At 39.8% G+C, this 23730-nt stretch overlaps 1 protein-coding gene across 1 annotated transcript in view; it reads left to right on the forward strand.

Annotated features, from left to right (window-relative positions):
- loxl2b (lysyl oxidase-like 2b) overlaps positions 1 to 23730 on the forward strand; it is a 105037-nt gene that overhangs the window by 24269 nt on the left and 57038 nt on the right. The gene's annotated exons all lie outside the window — the stretch shown is intronic.

Consider the following 23730-nt stretch of genomic DNA (forward strand, 5'->3'; position numbering starts at 1 on the left):
AAGTCTTTAAATCAAAGTACCAAATATAGCTTTGGTTTTTGCAATTTATATGACTTAAACTAAATTGTACTTAAAAAGTTATGGTATACTTATACATGAGTATTAATATAAGAGGTGTAGTAATTTTTCCTTTTTAAATGTCAAGATCTTATTGTGAATCATTACACTCAGAACAGAAGTGCTACAGTTATTTTGTCATAAAAGATCATGTTCTATGTAGTTCTCTCCATTTTACTGTTTTGTACTGTGTATTACTGTAGTACATTTATGGATACCATATCACAGTACTTCAGTTACATCCAAAGTGACAGAGAAGTGGGAGGGACATGTTCCAGTTTGTTGCTTTAAAATGAAGTGCCACATGTATCAACTGTAAAGAGTAAAGTTTTTTCAAAAAAACATATAACAATATATTTTTTTAGGAGAAGCATCAAGTCTTCTCAAGTCACAGACCTCAAGTCCGAGTTAAGTCCCGAGTCACTCACCTTCAAATCCGAAGTCTTAGTCCATTTTATCAAGTCAAGTCTCAAGTCGTAATAATAGTGACTCAAGTCTGTCTCAAGTTCAAGTCACGACTCACAAGTCCTCACTTTTGCTTTTTAGTTTTACTTCACTTTGTTTGAGAACAGGTATCTGTACGTTCTGCTCCACTACATTTTAAATCCAGACTGGAAAGTAAAAAGTACTTTTCTTAATCGTTTGAGATCTGCAGAAATGGCTTTTTAAGGAAATAACATTTAGTTTAAGTTTCCTAAGTTTGAGAAAGACAATACATAAAAACACATAAAAATCTGAAATCAATTGACGCTCTTAAAATCAAATAAATTCTTCTTCAAAATCACTACATTTCATCAATTGTTCTAAAAAAAAAAAAGTATATTTTTGAACAGGTACTTTAATATATTTTAGATTTTTTTCATGTCATACCTTTACTTTTTGCCCTTGTATCTGTACTTTTACTTAAGTAGCAGTAGTAACTAAACCAGCAAAGAAAGTAACAGCAGCTTGTTGACATAGCTTAGTACTTAGCAGCTAAATAACGCAGTAGTAGCCAAAGTATGTTTCACTGTTTTCCATCACTTTTCCAATAACATTTGTACAATTATACTCATTTTATGATTTGTCACGTTTCCGATTTCAACAACTAGTGGTATTCTATGCGTTGACTTCATCGCTGACTCATGTTCCAGTTTTTCCGCTCGCTATAATGAAACCCCTCCATCCTTCTCCGGGGTAATTTTTTCCTCTTGAGGTCGAACGGTTGAATATTTTGTGGTTTTGTTGACTGAGAAAGTGCATGTCAGCTCCCCATAGGTTTACATGACACTGGACCATTGGATGTACAGAGAGAACATTCCCACAGAGTAGAGTGAGCAGATTTTCAAATAAAAAACTACGACACCCCTGGTTTGTGGTGGTTGGTAATAATAAAATTGTGAAATGAGTGCGTAATGAAGGAAAATTGTTCTGCACTCTGCCCTAATATGAGTTAGTATAGTCACATTTTTGTTATGTTTTTGTCATTTTTAAACAGCTTTTTGTATTTTACCTAAAGAAATGACAGTTTATGTAGGGTGACCAAACGTCCGTTTTCCCCCTGTCATATCAGTTTTTTGCGTCCTGTCCAGGGTATCTGGGGTTTTTTTCATAAAGTGATGTAAATGTCTGGGTTTTCATTACCTTTCATTGGGCCATTAAACTGAGCGTCTCTCGTAGCTCTCTGCAACTCAGAAGGAGCGAGCAGACACAAACAGTCAGTCTGCGACATGCCGAAGTGCAAATGCACATTTAACAATGACGTGGACAAGAAATTCCCTGTTTTCCGGTTGAGACAAGTGGGAGGCTGTGCGCACAGTTCACGAGGTGAGTGTAGCTCAATGTCGAGGCCCCACACCACGGTAAGGTGTCCGAGTTTTCACAAATGGAAATATGGTCACTCTAAATTTATGCCTCTCTTTACTCTTGGTATCAGATTGGGACATTTCTTGTATAAAACTGGGACAGATCACTGGTTTTGTATAAGTGCTGATGCGGTTCAGCTTCTGTCGGACTAAAGGACACGACTCAGTGGAATATGAGTGTTTTTTCTTGACATAGGGGTGTTCTGCTGATGGTGAGTCTGTTCTGTGCTTCTCGCGTTGGAGATGGTTCAGGTTAAACTTTTCAGAGATTATATGTCTGCCGGTCATACACATAGACCTTATATATGAATATATATGGTCTCTTACCGTTCTAGCCGTGAATAAGCTACTTCGCGGTGCATAGAACTACATCAGCGTTTTCAGGCGTCCACACAGTGCCGGATCAGATCTCAGCTCAGATGAATTTGTGGGAGCTGGCGGCACCAGATCGTTCCATCTCTGGAGCCGTTTTCAATTGGATTAGTGTAGATGAACTCTGCATCCACAACGAAAACGTCTCGAATACGAACTATTGTGGACGGGGCCTAAGATTCTTGTATTTTATGAGAATGTTTCTTTTGTAAATGTCTTTGGGATCTCACATTCGTTGGTAGGGATATGGGCACCTGAGCTGGTATCCATTTTGTGTACTGTGGTCCAAAGCAAGAAAAATTAGTTGATGAAGGCTTTTTTACCGAAACGTTATTTATAATAATAATTATAACAAATGCTTTTGGACACTGGCCATCTGAGTGACCTATGCATTTTTTTTTTTACTTTTATTTTGTTGTTTCTTGCATTTGCACCACTACAAGAACTGGTGTGTGTTTTCTTTTTTTTTTTTTTTTTTTTTTTTTTTTGTCTAATCAGATTTTTGGCAAATATTGGCAAATTTGTCAAAATTTTTTCAAAACAATAAACCGTAACTTGGTGATTTAACTATTTTATGTGTTAACAATTAAGAGCCCATAGAAGTGTAATATCTGACAAAGTGGCGCCTTCAGTTAGCAATCCCACAATTACAAATCAACCAGAAGATGAAGCATGTTTTGACCCAGTTTTGTGAAATGAAATGTTGTTATAGTAAACCTCAAACAAAGATTTGATTAATTGTTTAAAGCCTCACTACGCAACTTTTTATCTGCAGCAAAAGTATACAAGTTTTTTTGTTTTTTTTTTCAATCTGGATGGTTTTATTGCACTGCAAAACATACAAAACATGGGTCCTTACTGTGAGCGGGCTTGCATCTCCACAAACCTGACTCTTACTTGGCCTGGGGGAGTCAGATTTTCATATTTAAACATGTTGCATATTGTAAAGTTTATAGCCGATTGTAATAAAATCCATTGTCTTTCAGATTTCAAATAGCCTTAGTATGGTTTGAAAAACGTCGTCGTGGACTGTCGCAAATCACTTCCACATGTGGCTTGACAAAAGACTTATAGTGTCTCATTGTATACAGCTGTTCTTTTGTACTTTATTGTGTACTGTGTTTTCTATAACGGTAATATACTTTTATCTTTTTATATGCTGTAAAGTGAGTTATGTGATGTCTGCAGTTCCATTGTTATGACTTTCCTGTAGCATTGGCTGTTTAAAATATAATTACCAGTTTCCTTATTACATTGCATTGGAAAATTCACGCTAGATTTATTATATTTTGTTTTAGTTCACAATCTGCCATGGCAAAACATTTCCTAGGCAATGATTTCACTTTTGTAACTTGAACACCTCATATTAAAGGTGCGTTTTCTGGTCCATCAAAAGCTTTTCTCCATGGAGATGTTACTGCTTTTTCTGGAATGTTTAACAATTTGGTATTATTAAACCTTTCTATCTTCATGGAGGCCAAACCAGACCAAGTTACAGGTCAGATCTGTGGAGAGATGCTCCTGCTTACAGTTAGAATGTTCGTTTTTTTAAAAGGGCCCATCTCATGCAAAATCAACTTTTCAGAGCTTTCTACCTTCTAAGAGTGATGTGTGGGCCTTGTATATGTCGCTGAAGTGTTTTTTAGATTGATTCTGTGTTTTTTTTAAAACAAATTGCAGCGTATTTCTGCCACTCTCCCACGTGACAACAAACTAAAGCTGCTACAACGATGACGCGGCAGATACACCTATGACATGTTTGATGTAGCAGAAAGCGCTTTATCCCGCATCCTCTGACAATTCCCACATGAACACCTAAACAAAAGTGACAGCATAAGCTCATTGTTTTACACTGCAGTGAACATGATATAATAAGTTGATCTACTAGTGTTTATTAATACTTTACCAATCAGTAATGTTCAGCTGATGTGGACATGGTGCTTGAGCTTCATGCATCTCAAAGTCCTCGTCTGATTCCGGGTCCAACACATGCAGCTGAACGCGCTGTCTCTCCATGATGAATAAAAGTTTATTCCTGCTGCTATCAGGGTCACGCCTGTCTCCCCCTTCCTTCCTGAGATGGGCAGAGGAAGGGCGGCTCACTCGTCGCCTTCATCACGTTTGGAGGGCGGAGCCTGTGCTTTCTCAGGACGGGCGGGGGGAGGAGTAATAGTCGGACCTTTCATAGTTCCTGGTCTGTGACGCCTCCAAGAAATCAGTAAGATTTCAGAACTATTGTGTAATGGATGTTCCAAAACCCAAATTGTGCTTGTTTATGTGCAGAAGATACAATGTGAAAAGAGTTATTTTGCATGAGATGGACACTTTAAGTATTTTTGAGCTATAAAACCACCTGTAATCGGATACATGTCAAGTAGAGCTGTTTAATGTCATACTGTGGAACATTCTAAGCAGAGCAATAACATCTCCATAGAAACAAGAAGATGAAGGACCCACTACCGAAAAGTTACACAGGGCACTTTAAGACTGACCCACAAGTACAAAGCACCATTCATTTGAAAAGCTGCTAACATAACTTATTTAGATCATTACATTTTTATTCTTTCAAAAGATGCTGTATTTGCCAAAAACAATGTGTTCACTTTGATTTTTGATGATCTAAGTCCCCACTCCCCTTTCGCTAATGAAACTACAGCACATCACGTTGTAGTGTATTATTTTGAGCCATGCTTTGATATATTTATGAAGAATTGTCGTGTGGCACCATGGGTGACTTAGGCTTGTGGGCGGAATCTTACAGCTAATTTTTGCTGTATTGTTTGCATAGGGTCTGAGTGAGTAGTGTTGTAGCCAAGACCACACTAAATGAGACCAAGAGCAGTTCGAGACCACAGGGTCCCGACACTAAGACAAGACCAAGACCTCTGAGGGTCGAGACCGAGACAAGACCAAGACTTTTAAAGGCCAAGACCAAAACAAGATCAAAACCACAGGGTCCCAAGACTAGGACAAGAACAAGACCTCTGAGGGTCAAGACCGAGACAAGACCAAGACCACGGCCCCTCGAGACCAAATCAAGACCATCTTTGTCATTTCCTACATGTATTTGTATTTTACAGTTATTTTGGCACATTAATATCAATGTTTTTATGAATCTATCTCCATTTGATCTGGTTAATGTTCATTTAGGCTTAAAATAAGACAAACAAACTGCACAGCGCTTAAACACTTTGTGTTACTTTTTTGGACCCTCACCCACAGTTCTTTAAGAGACCTTCCATGGGCACAGTTAGATCATTTTACTGGTTTTGCAGTGATATTGAGCAGCCTCTGCACATTTTCTGGCCGTAATGAAATACGATCGTACTCGATGACCGAGACATCAAGGCCGAGACAAGACTGAGTCCAAACACGCTTCCGAGTCCGAGACGAGACCAACACCCTAAAAAAGTGGTCTTAAGGTCAGTTTTGAGTACTACTACACTATGGGAGAGATCACAAAAATACTCAGACATGCATGGATGGCATCTAAAACCTCTTCTGACATGTTTTTGATGAGAGAACAACATTATAAGATGGTAGAAAGCTCAATTTTGCGTAAGATTGTGCAACACTAAAAAACAACAGCATGTAAATATTGCTTGGAAATTCAAAGTTACAACACCAGAACAATACTCTTTAATGGTTCACTATAAATCTTTACTACAAATATTTCACAGTATGACATTGACACATACAATTTTCTAACTTCATAGAATAGAGACAAGCATGAAAAGTTACAGGTCAGATCTCTGGAGAGGTGACCACGCACACAGCAAGAATACAATTTTTAAACTGTATTTCTAAGTAATGACAATACCAATGCAAGATAGGCAGGTTTAATTCCAAGTAAAGCAATAACTTCTCCATGGAAACAAGTTATTGGCAAATCCTCCTCTAGAAAAGTTGCACAGTGCATCTTTAACTAATTTAACTAATGTCTGATTGTATTTATTCTCCCCAAATCCCTATAACACCCAGGTATGTTTTTGTACTGCGTATAAAACCACAAAGAGGAATCAACACTACAGCTAATTAATAGCCACTTTCGCCTTTGAGCAGGACATTTTTGACAAATTACAGACATTGTACAATTAGTACTTAACGAATTAAGAGGATGTTGTTTCCATACTTTAACTTTACGAGACGGCGAAATGGAAGCAGATGTCTGAGGCGCAGTGAATGCATGGAAATGAATGCGTTTATATGGCGTGTAGGATTAGGTCATTTTTAAAAGAGCGCCATAATTATACGGCGCGTGGGGCCAATTCAGCAAACTGCCAGACTGGGGTTTAAACTGGAGCACCAGACCAAATTTAGAATAGGAGTAAAAGCAACGCAGGGCAATCGACTTCAAAATAAAAGTTTGGATGTTGGTGACGTATAGCATATGTTGAAAGTTGATTGTGATCGGGGTGGGCGTTATTGATTCAAATTATTTTAATCCTGTGACAAAACATGCATCACGAATTTCGGACTTCTTGTCATTGCGCAATGCATACTGGGAAGGATTTTCCGTAAAAGTGAGCATCAAACTGCCATCTTTGATTTCCCAGTGGGATGTGTCTGTTGTCAAAGTCGATCTTTTCTAGTCTTTTGAACCATATCACTTTTGTTTCTGGTTCTGATATTGTTATATTTTAGTTTTGGGATTCGGACATCGTAATTGCTCGGAGTAGAGCCGCTGCTCCTCCACGTCGAGAGGAGCCAGGTGATGTGGCTCAGGCATCTGTTCTGGATGCCTCCTGGGCGCCTCCCTTGGGAGGTGTTTTGGGCATGTCCCACCCGAGGAGGCCCCGGGGAAGACCCAGGACACGCTGGAGGGACTATGTCTCTCGACTGGCCTGGGAACGCCTCGGGGTTCCCCCGGAAGAGCTGGAGGATGTGTCTGGGCTGAAGGAAGTCTGGGAGTCCCTGCTTAGACTGCTGCCCCCGCGACCCGGCCCCGGATAAGCGGACGAAAATGGATGGATGGACATCGTAATTGTGTGGTTGTTGGATCCTAACAGCGGAAAACAGCTCGAGAAATTTGTTTGCAAACTTCTCTGCTCAAACTACTCTGTTCAAACTGTTTCCCTTCCCAACGGAATTGAAAAATAGTGAAAGGTGAAGGTGATGGGCAGAAGTGATCCACAGGAAGGACCAAAAAGGAAACCTTTGACTACCTAAATCATCCCGAGTTTGCTGTGAACATTTTGTATGTGGCGCGCCAACAAAAGAAAAAATCCACCTTGGTTACAAATTTAAAAAGTCAACGCCAAAGTGAAAGGCACCAGCTGTTCACCAAGAAACACCTTCCACTGCAAATAGACCAAGACGTGATGTTGCTGTAAAGTCACAAGAACAAGAAAGTGCAGCTCAGTCTGTTTGTATCTGTACCTCTCTCTTAACAAACAGGATCCTGCTTTGATGGTGCTCCAGATACAAAATGCTTACTACAAACTCGGGATGATTTAGGCAGTCAAAGGTTTCCTTTTTCGTCTTTCCTGTCAATACTGCTCATCGCCTTCGCCTTTCACTATTTCTCAAAGTCCTTTTGCAGTTATGGAGTTCGCAATCAAATTTCTCCAGCTGTTTTCCACTGTTAGGATCCAACAACCACACAATTACGATGTCCGAATCCCAAAACTAAAATACAACAGTATCAGAACCAGAAACAAAAGTGATATGGTTAAAAAAACTAGAAAAGATCGGCTTTGTCAATAGACACATCCCACTGGGAAAACAAACATGGCGGTTTGATGCTCACTTTTTCAGGAAATCCTTCTGAGTACGCATTGGGCGATGACTGGACGTCCGAAATTTGTGATGCGTGATAGGCTTTATTCACACTTACATCACAAACCAGGAAGACGTTTGGAAAGATGCGATGACATCTTCCGGTGGGGCTCTGTTCGCAGTAGTAAGTCTGGCAAAATCTAGGAAAAATTGGAAAAAGTCCCAGTTTTCTTCATGTGCATGTCATTCCGTTATGTTCGGTTGATTAAAAGTTACAACCATACCTCAGTTTTTATCATTTCCCCACTGACGCACAAGTCCGAGCGCACTGGGTACATGCAGGCGCCAAAGTCCAGATGATTCCAAACAGCACATATGTATGCAGTTTGCATTTTACCGCTGATCAAATTTACTTCAGTGGGTTTGATCACAGTTGGGAACTTCACTGGAAGTTGTAATTGCATCTTTCCAAAAGTCTTCCTGGATTGTGATGTAAGCGTGAATAGAGCATATTATGGAAATCCAATTGTTGTCTTAGTTAGTCCAAATATCCACAAAAATATGAAGAGACGCTATTAAAAAAATGCAGGAATACCTTACATGATATCTGATATTTTGATCCATTTTTTATTGATTATTCTAATTGTGTATGTTCAAAACAATATTATTATTTTTTTTAAATACCCCCTCCTTGTGCGCAATTTTTTTTTGTATAAAATAATATGTGTATTATGTATGTAAATTGTTAAAATAATTTGTCTTGGTGCTCGAAGTCTCTTCTGGTGCATTGTTGCCACATCTGCCCTGGGGTTAGCTGAGCTAAATGAGGCTGCCAATCTGTGCCATCGACCCCTCTGACTACCGCCAACACTCACACTCACCGCATTCATACTAGGCAATGTGAATGAAGTGTCTTGCCTAAGGACACAACAACAGTTTTGCCACTATTGCCCCACTGGCCTGCTTCACTTCTGAGATCTTTTTTTAAAAAATCTGTCAGTCCTGTAGATGTAATTTACACTGTATTTTCTCAACCAGTTTTTCATTTCTGGTGTCGTCCCACTCAGCGGCCCCTCAAACGGCACATTTCTAACTATCTCGTCTGAATCTCTGGACCGCTGTAGTGTTGTATGTATCGCAGGCGGCTGGCAGATTGGAGTCTATTAAAACCACATGTTTCCTCTGTTCGCTTTGTTTGTCTTGGCCCGTGCTGCCTCTGCCCCTATGTAGACTGTTCAGAAATGCTTTAGTACAGTAGACTTCATAGACACCTTTTACTGCAGTACTGAGGAGTGAAGCAGTTCAAAACAGGCCAAAAACAATAGCTGTTAAGTTAACATTGAGGGGAAATGATCAGAAGGGGGGAAGGAGGGGGTGTGGATTTGTCTGGGATCCAGAATTCACACTTCTTCAATACTCTAATAAGATGTGAGTCTGGTATGTGCTCACTGCCGGTGAGTTCAGATGGGAGTGATTGACAGATGGGGTGTCAAACTCATTTTGGTCCGGGGGCCGTATTCAACCTACTTTGATCCCAAAGGGACCGGATCAGAAAACTCATGACATATAAACCCCAAAAATAACAATAAGTTCAAATATTTGTGCAGAGAAACACAAATCTATTACAGAAATCTTTTTTAATTGATGAACTCTTTCTTTTACTAAATATTACAATATTATGAACGACCTGAAACTTTAAGAAAAATGTAATTTCAACACAATGTTTTAACATGAACTTGTATGTAAATAGGAATAAGTCCGTTTTTCTTGTAAAATCCTGCACTTGGCTCCACTTTTCTCATGTTGGACATTTTTCTGATGAGGGTGTCACGGTCAACAGTCAAAACGATCGTCCTTTAAGAGCGTTTGGAAAGAGACAAGTCTTCATTTGTGCTGCTCTGGTGGGAGGGGCCACGTACAGAGACGCTGGAGACGCTGCTGTGATAAACACCACAGAAAATTAACAATATTTTAATAGAAAATATAATGAAAATATTTTAGTAGAAAATCATCTGAGGGCCAGATTAAAGGTCTTGGAGGGCTGAATCCAGCCCCTGGGCCGTATGGTTGACACCCCTGGATTAGCCAATCAGGGACACTTATCTTCTGTCTATATCAAAGCAATTATGGTTTCTTACGAGGAAAAAAGTAAAAATAAAATATAAGAAAAGGGGCAGCAAAACATCTCATATTTCTGCAGAATCACAAAAAAATCTAAGGTGAGAGAAATTTTATTTTGTTCAAAATTATGGATGACCAATGAGCTCTGTATAAAAATACAGAGATATCAGTTTGGTTTTGCTGAGCTGGTTTTGCATCTGGTTCTTCACCTAATGATGTCAAAGGGTGGAACGGAGCGTTAGAGACGTGACAGACTAAACATGCAGGAATATCTAAATAAAACACAACTCCAGGAATGTGTCTGATAAAGAAAGATCAGAACATTGCCAAACACTTCTGACAGAACACATACCCAGAAAACATCTCACACGAGGTCTTCAAATCATAGACTCATTCTTTCTTCTTTTTTTTATTTGCAATATATTCAATACTTTTTTTCACATTAGCCACAGTATATATGAGTATTTTTTCCACATACAATTACAAGAATACACGAAAAGAAATATAAATACAGTATTTTTCGGACTATAAGTCTCTCTGGAGTCACACCAGCTAAAAAATGTGTAATGAAGAAGACACAAACATATATAAGTCGCACCGGACTATAAGTTGCACTTTTTGGGGGAATTTTTTGGAGGTTTTATAAAATCAGAGACCAGAAACTGACATTTCCTGTGTAAAGTCAAGTTTTGGTAATAACAACAGAAGAGAGAACAACAGACTGTTAACGTCACATATGAACATTTCTTCAGATAAACTATAACATAAAAAACAGAACAAGTTTAACAAACTCTCCATCTCACTCCAAATCACTAAATCCATGCAAATATTCATCCTCAGTGTCACTTCTGAGTAACTTGGCCTCGATCTCTGGAGGTAAACAGAGCACCGCTTCCTCTTCTGTGTCGCTGTCGTCAGACTCAGCATCAGTTCCAGTTAGAATTATTCGGGTCTTTCTGAATCCCGACAGGATGGTTTCAGTGTCACTGAAGTCCAGACTTTGTCCATCCATCCAGTGACTTCAGGAAAGTTTCATGGTGCATCCTCCTGGTGTCACAAGTTTCTCTGTCACTCCAAACTTTCTTTCTGCTGCTCGATTATCGTTTTCAGCTGCAGATTTCACAACTTGCAGCCTGGAATCTGCAATCTGCATTTGTGTTCAGTCTTCTCAGTGTCTTTATAAGTTTGTTTAAATGTTAAGTTTTCAGTGGTACAGAAGTAACGGTGCGATCGACTGACATGATACAGACAGAACAGAGGCTCTTTCTGCAGGAGACATGTGCAGTAGAGTGAGGTGACAGTGGTACAGGAGCAACAGGAGCAGCAGATACTCACACACAAGACTAGAGCCTCTCACCGCTTCACTGTCAACATTTTAATATATAAGCCGCACCGGAGTGTAAGTCACAGGAAACACCCAAACCATGAAAAATAGTGCCACTTATAGTCCGAAAAATATGGCACTAATGATATTGATAATAATCTTAAGAAATATTAATGAACCAATAATTTAAATAACATGAAGAAAAAAAAAGTAAGTAAATAAATACAAAATAAATAAATAAAATAAAATAAAAGGGTGGCAGTTGGGTTACACGTTCATACAGTATGTTTTGTTCAAAAGTATTGTACAAGTTTTCATAGTAGTTTTTAGTAGTTTTCATTCCTTCTTTTGACCCTCTCTGTGACTCTAGATGTCATATGCACATGTTACAAGAAGTATTTTAAACAGTTTAAACTGTAAATCCACTCGTTTGGGAATTCCTTCATTTAAGTGAGTCAGGCTTGTTTGGCACTTTCCTCTGCTGCACCTCATTTACTGCTATTAGTCATGGCAGCTCAGTATTTGACCAGATGACTCCTGTTGCTGGAAACACTTACACTACCCAGTACTGAAAAAATGTGTTTAAACGTGTAACTTTTTGGCTGGGGGTCCTTCACCTGTTGTTTCTATGAGTATGCCACAGCTCTGTGTTCTACAAATGTTCCACGGTATGACATTAAACAGCTCTACCTTACATTTATTCAATTACAGGTGGTTTTATAGCTCAAAAACAGACATTCTGACGGTGAGTGGGGTCTCCTCTAGCCTGATTCATCAGCTGGTTTCACTTCGTGGAAACCGTTTGACCTCGCAGCATTAGGATTCATACGCTCGACAGTAGGCAGGTACTTTTTAATTTAACTAATGGCTGCTATTTGGTTGTGACGTATGTAATGTGCTGCTAACAGGGCTAACTGGTATATTAAGCTTTTCCCAAATCCCATAGGAAGAAGGAAAAATTGTCTTTGTTCCGGCTTTAAATCCTCAATCTCAGGAATTGTTGTCAACACAGAATGTGTGTCTTCATCTACATCCATCTCGACCGCTTTGTTTACTGTTGTGCTGTTCCACAAAAGGGACACAGACAGACGCGACGAGGTTGACGTCATGGTTTCAGCGGATTGGTCGGTGTGCAGTCTACAACTTCCAGGGTTCTTGCAAACCGTCTAGTGTAATCCAATTCCTGACCTAGTAGTAGCTGGAGACAAATGAAATAGAGCGGAGGCACTAGGTGGTACCAACCTGGCTAAGTCGCCTCGCCACAGATCTGACTGACTAATTCAACTTTGTCCTGTTTTATATGATTCTATTGTGATAGAAATAATAATAATGTAATCTGTTACTCCCCAACACTGAGTGTGAACATGAGCTCCATGGGGCCCGGGTTTGTGTGGGCTGCATACCTCACCACGCAGGGCCCCTCTCTGCTGTGTTCTGATTCCTCTGATGGATCGAACATGTGGAACCTGCTCCGGCGTTTCCTGGAACGAGCTGACTTACAATCAGCATTACAACATCCCCTGTGTGGCAGAGTGGTTATCCTGTCTCCCACCTCATGTAGGAGGTTGTGCTCTGTAATGCAGTAAATGGTAAATAGTTGTAGTTTTATACAGTGCTTTTCTACCTTCAAGGCTCAAAACACTTTACACCAAGGAACCACTCACTGTTCACACGCACATTTATACACCAGTGTGCGCAAACACCGGCGTAAACAATTATGTGTTTAGAATGGAAATGGGATTTGCACTGCCGACTACTGAATCAGTGGAAAATTCGTGATAATGCTAATACTGCAGTAATTTCATATTTTTGTACATCTTTATTATCATGGTCATGTGTTGCACTGCATTTTTAGAGATTGTCAAAAATCTGGTGTAAAAACTGAAACGGTACAAAAAAAATAAGTCTTCACTATGGCAACCTCTGATGAAAATAGTGAAACTGCAACACAACCAGGACTAAAACAGGACTAAACCAGGTCTAAACCAGGACTAAACCAGGACTAAACCAGGACTGAGTGTCAGGACGGGCTCGGAGGTGCGCCCACGTAGACTGTCGGGTGATCAGGACTGAGACCGGGACCAGACCGGGACCGAGACCAGGACTGTGACCGGGACTAAGACCAGGACTGAGCCCGGGACTGAGACCAGGACTGAGACTGGTTTAGTCCTGATTCAGTCCTGGTTCAGTCTGTATGCGGCGCAAAAGTACGGTATCGCAGTTTGAAACGGGAAACAGCTCTTATCCATTTTTTCCAATATTAATTTAAACATAAAATCAAAAACTGAAAACATTTATCATTATCATTTTTTTTTTCCATTTTGGTTTTGTAGACAAATAATGAAGAAAATAGCTTTTATTTGGTCTTATTTTCACACACGAATAAACGAATGACACACTGATTCTTCAGCATTGTATTTTTACTTTTGTACTTCATTACCTTCCACCACTGCTGTCTTTTTTTTTAGACTTTTTAGACTTTAGACTTCTTCATGTTGAAGTCTTCATGTACTTCATGCTATTATTACTTTTAATATTATGAATAAGTTCCAGTGTAGTTACCGACATATGATAAAACCATGAATTTAGTAGCAGCATCTTCACAACCGACTCTAATCGTAACTTTCATGTCACTTACAGGCAGCTGGTTGGAACTGTTGATCTGCCGAACATAATGGAATGCCACAATGCCATTTTAATTTTATTTTTAAAATTAAGTTAGACAAATTACAATACACAAATTAATAGGCAATAAAAGGAAAAAAGAAATACAATGACATCTAAATGAAGCAAACCAGACCATTTTCTCAGTTCTCAGAGTTACCGTATTTTTCGGACTACGTCATGCTTTTTTTCATGGTTTGGGTGTTTCCTGCGACTTATACTCCAGTGCAACTTATAAATTAAAATTTTCAGACTGACAGCCGTGAGAGGCTCTAGGCTTGTGTCAGTATCTATTACTCCTGTACCACTGTCACTTCACTCTACTGCGCATGTCTCCTGTAGAAAAGCCGTTGTTCTGCTGCAATTAGTGAAATATTCCGCTGAAAACTGTAATCGAGCAGCAGAAAGAAAGTTTGGAATGAGTGAGAAACTTGTGAGGGACTGGTGGAAAACGGGTATGGAGAACACTTCAGCTTCATGGCAACCAGGAGGATGCACCATGAAACTTTCCTGAAGTCACTGGATGGATGGACAAAGCCTGAACTTCAGTGACACCGAAACCATCCTGTCGGGATTCAGAAAGGTCCGAATAATTCTAACTGGAACTGATGCTGAGTCTGACAACAGCTACACAGCAGAGGAAGCGGCGCTCTGTTTACATCATGGATCTGTGGTTTATCTCCGGAGGTCACGTAGAAGTGACTCTGAGGATGAAGAATTGAATGGATTTAGTGATTTGGAGTGAGATGGAGAGTTTGTTAAACTTGTTCTGTCCTGTTGTTTATGTTATAGTTTATCTGAAGAACTGTTCATATGTGACATTAACAGTCTGTTGTTCTCTCTTCTGTTGTTATTATTAGAACTTGACTTTTAAGATGAAATGTCGGGTCCAGGTCTCTGGTTTTATAAAATACTTGATTCCCAAAAAAAGTGCAACTTATAGTCCAGTGCAACTTACATATGTTTTTTGTCTTCTTCATTGCACATTTTTGGTGCGACTTATACTCTGGAGCGACTTATAGCCCAGAAAATACAGTACTTTCTCCACAGAGCTCAAAGGAACTTGTCATCTGCATGTTTCCAAACGTCTTCTGGTTTCGTGACGTAAGCGTGAATAGAGCCCATGGTTATAGAATTGTACTTTATTATGAGTGAAAACAATGATCTCGAACAAAACATGAAGGATAAGCAGCTTTTCTCTGCACATTCTGGTGATAAAAAGGCGATTATATTTGTTGGCGATTTTCACGATTATATAAAAGTCCCACGAACGATTATTGCGTACTCTTTTCATCATGATAAATTATAATATTGTTTATTGTCCCATCCCTAACTGCGCATGATTATCTGCAGTCACGGGTACAGAATGGGGGCCACACTTTTGTAATCCTGCCCCACGGCACACTTGGCGGCCCCCCTGTATCTCTTTATTAGAACTCCACTGTAAACATGCACGGGCCCTACTGTGTTCAGTCCTCCAACACTTTGGGAAATGTGGCCTGCTGATTTGTACAGCCACACGTGAGTCCAATCTGAGCCATAAACAGGAAGTTCATCAAGAACATTAGAGCCATGTGCCTGGTTATGTAATGGAACCGCCCTACTGTCTTCCAGCAAGTAAAAGTATCACATGAAAAAATTAACTTAAGTAAAAGTATTAAAGTATCTGTTTAAAAATGTACTTGAAGATAAAGGAGTAAGTATTTGGCAGAGATTTAGATTTAGAGCAATAAAATGATGAAATGTGGTGATTTGGAAAAAGAACTGAGTAGATTTTAATATTCATTTAATTTCTTTTGTGTATTTGCTTTGCTGTGCCATTTCAGAAAAGTTTTGATTTGATTTGATTCATTTTTATTTCGAGTTTGTGCCAAGAGAGAAACAATAATCATACACATACTAAACAACAGAAAAGCACATTTCTCGAAAAGGAGTGAGAAGAAGAAAAAATTTATATTAACCTACCTCTGTTCATGACATAGTTTCAAAAATTCAAAAATTATGTGATTTCTTATGTACATTGATGACGAAACTTTATAAATATTTACATACAGAAAAATAAATTACATACTATGCATAATAAATACAATTTTAACCCAATTTCTTTTTTTTTTTCTGGTATTGTACTATACTGTGGTCGTACAAACTAATGATAATAAATAAAGAAGGCACAGAAGTTTATCATTTATGAATGAGAATGAAAAAATTTAAGGATTTTTTTTTTTTTTTTCGTTTATGGTCGTACAAACTAATAATAATTTAAGTTCAGACCAGATCAAAAATGTAGTGGAGTAGAAAGTACAGATGCACGTGCTCAGATGTAGTAGTAGATGCAGTAGTAGTAGTAGTAGTATTTGCTGTAGTAGCATTTGCAGTAGTAGCATTTGCAGTAGTAGTATTTGCAGTAGTAGTGGTAGTATTTGCAGTAGTGGTATTTGGAGTAGTACTACCTGCAGTAGTAGTAGTAGTAGTAGTAGTATTTGCAGTAGTAGTAGTATTTGCAGTAGTAGTAGTGGTATTTGCTATAGTAGTACCTGCAGTAGCAGTATTTACAGCAGTAGTACCTGCAGTAGTAGTATTTACAGCAGTAGTTGTATTTACAGCAGTAGTACCTGCAGTAGTAGTATTTACAGCAGTAGTACCTGCAGTAGTAGTATTTACAGCAGTAGTACCTGCAGTAGTAGCAGTATTTACAGCAGTAGTACCTGCAGTAGCAGTATTTACAGCAGTAGTACCTGCAGTAGTAGTATTTACAGCAGTAGTACCTGCAGTAGTAGTATTTACAGCAGTAGTACCTGCAGTAGTAGTATTTACAGCAGTAGTAGAATTTGCTGTAGTAGTAGCTGCAGTAGTAGTATTTACAGTAGTAGTAGTAGTAGTAGTAGTATTTGCAGTAGTAGTAGTACCTGTAGTAGTAGTATTAACAGTAGTAGTAGTAGTAGTAGTAGTAGTAGTAGTAGTAGTAGTATTAGTAGTAGTAGTAGTAGTAGTAGTACCTGTAGGAGTAGTATTTACAGTAGTAGTAGTAGTAGTAGTATTTGCAGTAGTAGTAGTAGTAGTAGTAGTAGTATTTACAGTAGTAGTAGTAGTAGTAGTAGTAGTAGCATTTGCAGTAGTAGTAGTAGTACCTGGTAGTAGTAGTATTTGCAGTAGTAGTAGTAGTAGTAGTAGTAGTAGTAGTAGTAGTAGTAGTAGTAGTAGTAGTACCTGTAGTAGTATTATTTGCAGTAGTAGTGGTAGCATTTGCAGTAGTAGTAGTACCTGCAGTAGTAGTATTTACAGTAGTAGTAGTAAGTAGTATTTGCAGTAGTAGTAGTACCTGTAGTAGTAGTATTAACAGTAGTAGTAGTAGTAGTAGTATTTAGTAGTAGTATTTGCAGTAGTAGTAGTAGTAGTAGTAGTAGTATTTGCAGTAGTAGTAGTAGTACCTGTAGGAGTAGTATTTACAGTAGTAGTAGTAGTAGTAGTATTTGCAGTAGTAGTAGTACCTGTAGTAGTAGTATTTACAGTAGTAGTAGTAGTAGTAGTAGTAGTAGTAGTAGTAGTAGTAGTAGTAGTAGTAAGTTGATGTTTTTTGTTTTTAAAGACTCACTTCTCTTTGTATTTATCGCTCCAGTGAATGTGAGAGTTTGAAATGTTGCATCTGTTGAGTATTTTTCGTTCGTTTATTCTGAACGCAGCTTGTGTAGGTGCAGCTCTGAGCTGTTTTTATTGTACACCAAGAGAAACGTTGCCCTTCCAAAAAGCGTTCAATGTAGATTTTTAATAACATTTAACATTATTTGAACAAGTGTCCTTACTTGACCTTTTCCTTTTCCTTCAGCTCAGTGTTTCCGTGTACTTTGATAGCTCCTTTCACAGCAGCAGACCTACAGCTCTACATTTACAGCCGGTATGAAGTCATTTATGTGGTGAGTTGGGTTTAAAAAAAGTCCATGAGAGGGCAGAGGCGGGTTTGTAGTCTCGTTCCCTGCAGACAGACATCCTGGTGATTATAAAACCTCTACACTGATTATTAAAATGTGTTTGGAGTGGATAATGACAGGCCGCCGGACCATCTGTGGAGCTCCAGCTGAGCCTTGCACAATGGAACACGTGAGCTGCTTGTGCAAAGTCCTTCAACTCCTTCACGGGCACTTACTCCGAGGTCCCTTGTGCAGAACGCGTTTGAAACATTTAGTCATTTTATTTCAAAACAACAAGTAGCACACGTAGCACTCGTACGTGTTTTTAAACGAATCCAACTCATGTATTTAGTGTTAAATTCATCATCGTCATCGTCATCATCATCCGTCCATTCATCCATCCAACATCCATTCATCCATCCAACATCCATTCATCCATCCAACATCCATTCATCCATCCAACATCCATTTATCCATTCATCCATACATCCATTCATCATGCATTCATCCATACATCCATTCATCCATTTATCTATCCATTCATCCATCCATGCATTTATCCATTCATCCATCCAGCATCCAGCCAACATCCATTCATCCATCCATTCATCATTCATCCATCTATTCATCCATCCATTCATCCATTTATCTATCCATTCATCCATCCATCCATTTAGCCATTCATTCATCATCCATTCACCCGTTCATTCATTCATCCATGCATTTATCCATTCATTCATCCATTCATCCATCCAGCATCCATTCACCTATCCATTCATCTATCCATTCATCCATCCATCTATTCATCCATCCATTTATCCATCCATTCATGCATCATTCATCCATCCATTCATCCATCCATTCATCATTTATCTATCCATTCATCATTTATCTATCAATTCATCATCCATTCATCCATCATCCATTGTTGTAGGTATATTTAATCTTCATGTAGTCTAAATACATTTGCCAAACCTAACACTATGTTTCCAGGGAGTGGTTGGTAGTAGTAACAACACAGCACTGATTTACTATTACTACAGTACTTTTACATTTGAGTTGTGTTGTAGTCAATCGAGACCAAGACCAGTCCAAGACCACAGGATCCCAAGACTGAGACAAGACCAAGATCATGATCCATTGAGGCCAAATCAAGACCATCTTTGTCATTTCCTACATGTATTTGTATTTTACTTTTGTTATTTTGGCACATTTACATCAATGTTTTTATGAATCCATTTCCATTTGATCTGGTTAATGTTCATTTAGGCTTAAAATAAGCCAAGCAAACTGCACTGCACTGAAACTCTCTGCGCCCCGATTTTGGACCTTCACCCACAGTTTGAGAAACCCTTCTTTAAGAGAACTTCCACTGGCACTTTACACAAAACAACTTCAAAGTGAATCAAGTGGGTTTTTTCAAATTCATTACATTTGCAGTTACATTCTCTTACTGGTTTTGCAGTGATATTGAGCAGCCGTAAAGGCCCTAATGAAATATGATCACACCCGTCAAGTGTCAGACCTCGAGTCTGTGACAAGACCGAGTCCAAATGCCTTCAAGACCGAGACAAGACCGAGTCCAAATGCCTTCAAGACCGAGACAAGACCGAGTCCAAATGCCTTCAAGACCGAGACAAGACCGAGTCCAAATGCCTTCAAGACCGAGACAAGACCGAGTCCAAATCGACCGAGACAGACCGAGTCCAAGACCGAGACAAGACCGAGTCCAAATGCCTTCAAGACCGAGACAAGACCGAGTCCAAATGCCTTCAAGACGAGAAAGACCGAGTCCAAATGCCTTCAAGACCGAGACAAGACCGAGTCCAAATGCCTTCAAGACCGAGACAAGACCGAGTCCAAATGCCTTCAAGACCGAGACAAGACCGAGACCAAATGCCTTCAAGACCGAGACAAGACCGAGTCCAAATGCCTTAAAGACCGAGACAAGACCGAGTCCAAATGCCTTCAAGACCGAGACAAGACCGAGTCCAAATGCCTTCAAGACCGAGACAAGACGAGTCCAAATGCCTTCAAGACCGAGACAAGACCGAGTCCAAATGCCTTCAAGACCAAGACAAGACCAAATGCGATCGAGTCTGAGATGAGACCAAGACTGTAAAAAAAGCAGTCTCGAGCCGGTCTTGAGACCAAGACTAGTACTGAGTAAAGTTTTGGTTACTTTACCCAACAAGTCCATCTTTTACAAACATTCAGCATTAACTCTTGTCTTCCTATTAATAACTGTTCTTAAGTAGAAGAATTATATCTGGGCTCGACATTAACGGTTGTCCGCTGGTCCGGGGCAACTAAAACTTTTGTCCGGGCAGTACTCTCCTCTGCCTAGTTGCCGAGCGGGCAAGTGAAAATAAAGCGACACAAATCTAGTCCCCCAGTAATAACTATTTATTTGGTTGATAAACAAAGCGACGGGTTGTCCGTTCATAAGCATTTTTTTTCATTTCCGTGAAAGGAACAGATAAGTCCAACCTTTTGAACTGCCACGAAAAACGGCCGCGGTGACAAGTGCTCACTTCATGCGCGCTGCTGTGCGCATCACAGTCAATGTTTTGTCTTTCCCACTGACTGTAGGCATCTTAAATAAAACGGACGTAGTATTACGCGCCTCCTGCACCACAAATCTTTGCCCAGTCAATCAAAAATGTCCCTTAGTGCGGACCGCGCCACTCCACCCCTTTTGTTTTGTCTCTCATTCTACCGTCACATTCTACCGTCACATCTCACATATGTAGGAAACTTCATGACGCGTCGGAATGAAAGCGAACTCAGGGCTAAACCCAACTCCAAAAAATTGCCATATATTTATCAAGCCTACTCACTAATCTCAGTAATTAGTTAAAATGCATAGGTTATTATTATAGCCCGTGCTTTTGGGAATAACATTCACTGGGACGGTACCGGGGCGTCTCCAAGCGATACGTGCGCTCTGTGAGCGGGGCGTGTGTCACCGGAGGACCACGCCGCGTGACATTAAACCCGCTTCTCTACTTCAGTCCTCATGGAGCCCTGTACGTGCCACACTCCCACATCGTACTGAGATCCATTCATAGAGAACAGTCCTACCTGTGCGCCTCCAGTGCGTCGCTCCAGTGCCACGCGCGTAATCCCGTGTTTTCTTAACCTATTACGCAACGACGAGAAGCGCGAACAAGGACCTAAATTTAAGCAGTCCAAACTAACTCCACAGTAGAGGACCGAGATATGTAGTTGTTTTTCTTTATAAGTGCGCAAAGGGTATAGTTACAATTTATGTTTTTATGCAAATTAATGGCCAATATTATTAAGAAAATACTTTTCAGTCATTGAATAACTTTATATCTATGTTAATTCATATTTTAAAACAGAGTAGGCTACTATACACGGTTCAGGTATAACTCCAAATGCGCACGCAAATAAACACACAACTGATTGTCACGAAGACTGACCTGCGCTTAAGTTTCGCTTTTGTTTCTCGTTTTCTGCACTTTATATAAAAGGCAGCGCATGGAGCATGTGCTCTTACTTTGATTAATAACTTTACGCTTTTGCTACTCGGAGGAGGACGGAGGAGAATTATGGAGAACTTTAGGCAGATTCGTTTGGATACATCTTTACGCACACGCGCTCCACGCTGGATATATTTACCAATGAGGAGCAGGGTTTTTGCGGAGTTTTGGTTAATATTATGTTTGGCTTAAATTTGACGCGGACACTGCAGGCTGTGGATTTATTATTACGCACTTTGGCTTTGAGACTCTATAAACGCCCCGCACTGGAGACTGGGTGTTTTCGGGTGGATACAAGTTTCACGCTGCACCTTGTTTCTTCAGCTCATCTGTTTTACCGGTAAAAGACACACTGCACTTAGTTAAGACACATGTAGGACATGCTCAACATGTTAAACATGAGCGCTGTTTGTGCAGTACATTTGCGCAGAGCGCAGTACTGACGCGTGAACACCTGCACTACTGATAAATTGAAGTGAAATTAAAGTGTGTGTTGGCTTATTGACGCGGGCATTTAATGAAAGGGACCGAAAGTGGGCACCGAGCGAACTTTTGTTTTTTTAATACCAGTTTTTTTGTACTTACCAGTACTTTACCGGGCCTTTTCGGTCGATGCCTACTTGAAACAGAGTTTCGATACCCAACACTATCTGCGCAGACTATAGGCTCGAAGCAAGTCCAGTTCTATGGTGTACTGGCACTAAAATATTTGGAATGTGAAATGTGCAAGTGAAAGTCGGTTTCTTAACCTGTGGGCGAGGGTCCAAGGGAAGGACTTATAAGGCTATATATTTGTGAAGCTCATGAAGCCAAAATTAACTTTAAACATACAGAAAGTAAATCAGATGTAATGCAAAGTAGTGTAACTCCATTACATATGAGGGACAATACTGCATTACAAAATGTTACACTGCAAAAGGCAATATGTATCACAGTTCAGATTAACTTGCTCATTGGTCCCAGCATTGGTCCCAGATGACAGCAACCAGGACTATAGAATGTTCTGTCATATTTATCTATAATCACATTAGTTCTAGTTGTCACCTGCCCATATGGGTCTGACAACCTGAGACACGTTGAGGCACTCTTAGATCTCTGAGTGGATACAAGAGAGAACAATTTAATGAGAAGACCAATGATAATCGTTTTCATGTAGTATGAAATGATTTAAACTTGTTTTATATATTTGAGATTCTGCCCCACTCTCTCAAACCATTTAGTCATTGTGGTCATGTTATGTTGGTATTCATATGAAAAAAAGTTTTTATATGCCTGTGCTAGAGTTCTAGTCAAGACTGCGTTAACTGAGGCCAAGACCTGTCCGAGACCTCAGGGTCCTGAGACCAGGACAAGACCAAGACCTCTGAGGGTCGAGACCAAGACCACAGCCCATCGAGACCAAATCATGACCATCTTTGTCATTTTTGACATTTATTTGGATTTTACAGTTATTTTGGCACATATATATCAATGTTTTTAGAAATCTATCTCCATTTTATCTGATAAATGTTAATTTAAGATTAAATTAAGACAAGCAAACTGTACTGTACTGAACACTGCCCTTTTTTAGACTCTCACCCACAGTTTGAGAACCCTTTCTTTAAGAAAACTTCCATTGGTATTTTACACAAAACTGCTTCAAAGTGAATGCAGTGGGTAGGATTTTTAAACCCGTTTTGTCAAGTTTCTAACTGGAGTTACATTCACTTGCTGGTTTTGCAGTGGGATTTACCACATTTACCAAACGCATGTCGTGACAAACATAGATGCATTTTGAGCACTTTTATTAGGCAAACCTTCAACCACATGTAGCAGTAGTGCTGCTTTGTGCCAACAATGTAACATAAATTTGGATTCGTTTTAGTATTATTTTTCTAATCTGTGGGCATTGAAGAGGGAGCCCGTTTGTGCTATATGCAGGGAGGAGCGAGAGCGCGAAAAGAAGGAGCAGATGACGTGAGGCAGATGGGCAGGTAGAATGTTTTAAAAAGTTTATCCTGCCCTGTGATACATTCTGGTACGAGAGGTACACGCTGTTGCGGACAAGGCACGCGCGCTGGGGGCGCTCCACACAAACGCACAGGCTGCAGCGAGACACCCCGCACGCCCCCGCACACCGGTACAAGTTTATTGCTGAGAGCAGTGGCCGTAATGAAATATGATCGCACCTGTCTAAAGTCAGACCTCGAGTCCGAGACAAGACCGAGTCCAAGCGCCTT

Source organism: Boleophthalmus pectinirostris, unplaced genomic scaffold, assembly GCF_026225935.1.
Source record: "Boleophthalmus pectinirostris isolate CB_2022bp ecotype Guang Dong unplaced genomic scaffold, ASM2622593v1 HiC_scaffold_4, whole genome shotgun sequence".
Classification (NCBI taxonomy): domain Eukaryota; kingdom Metazoa; phylum Chordata; class Actinopteri; order Gobiiformes; family Gobiidae; genus Boleophthalmus; species Boleophthalmus pectinirostris.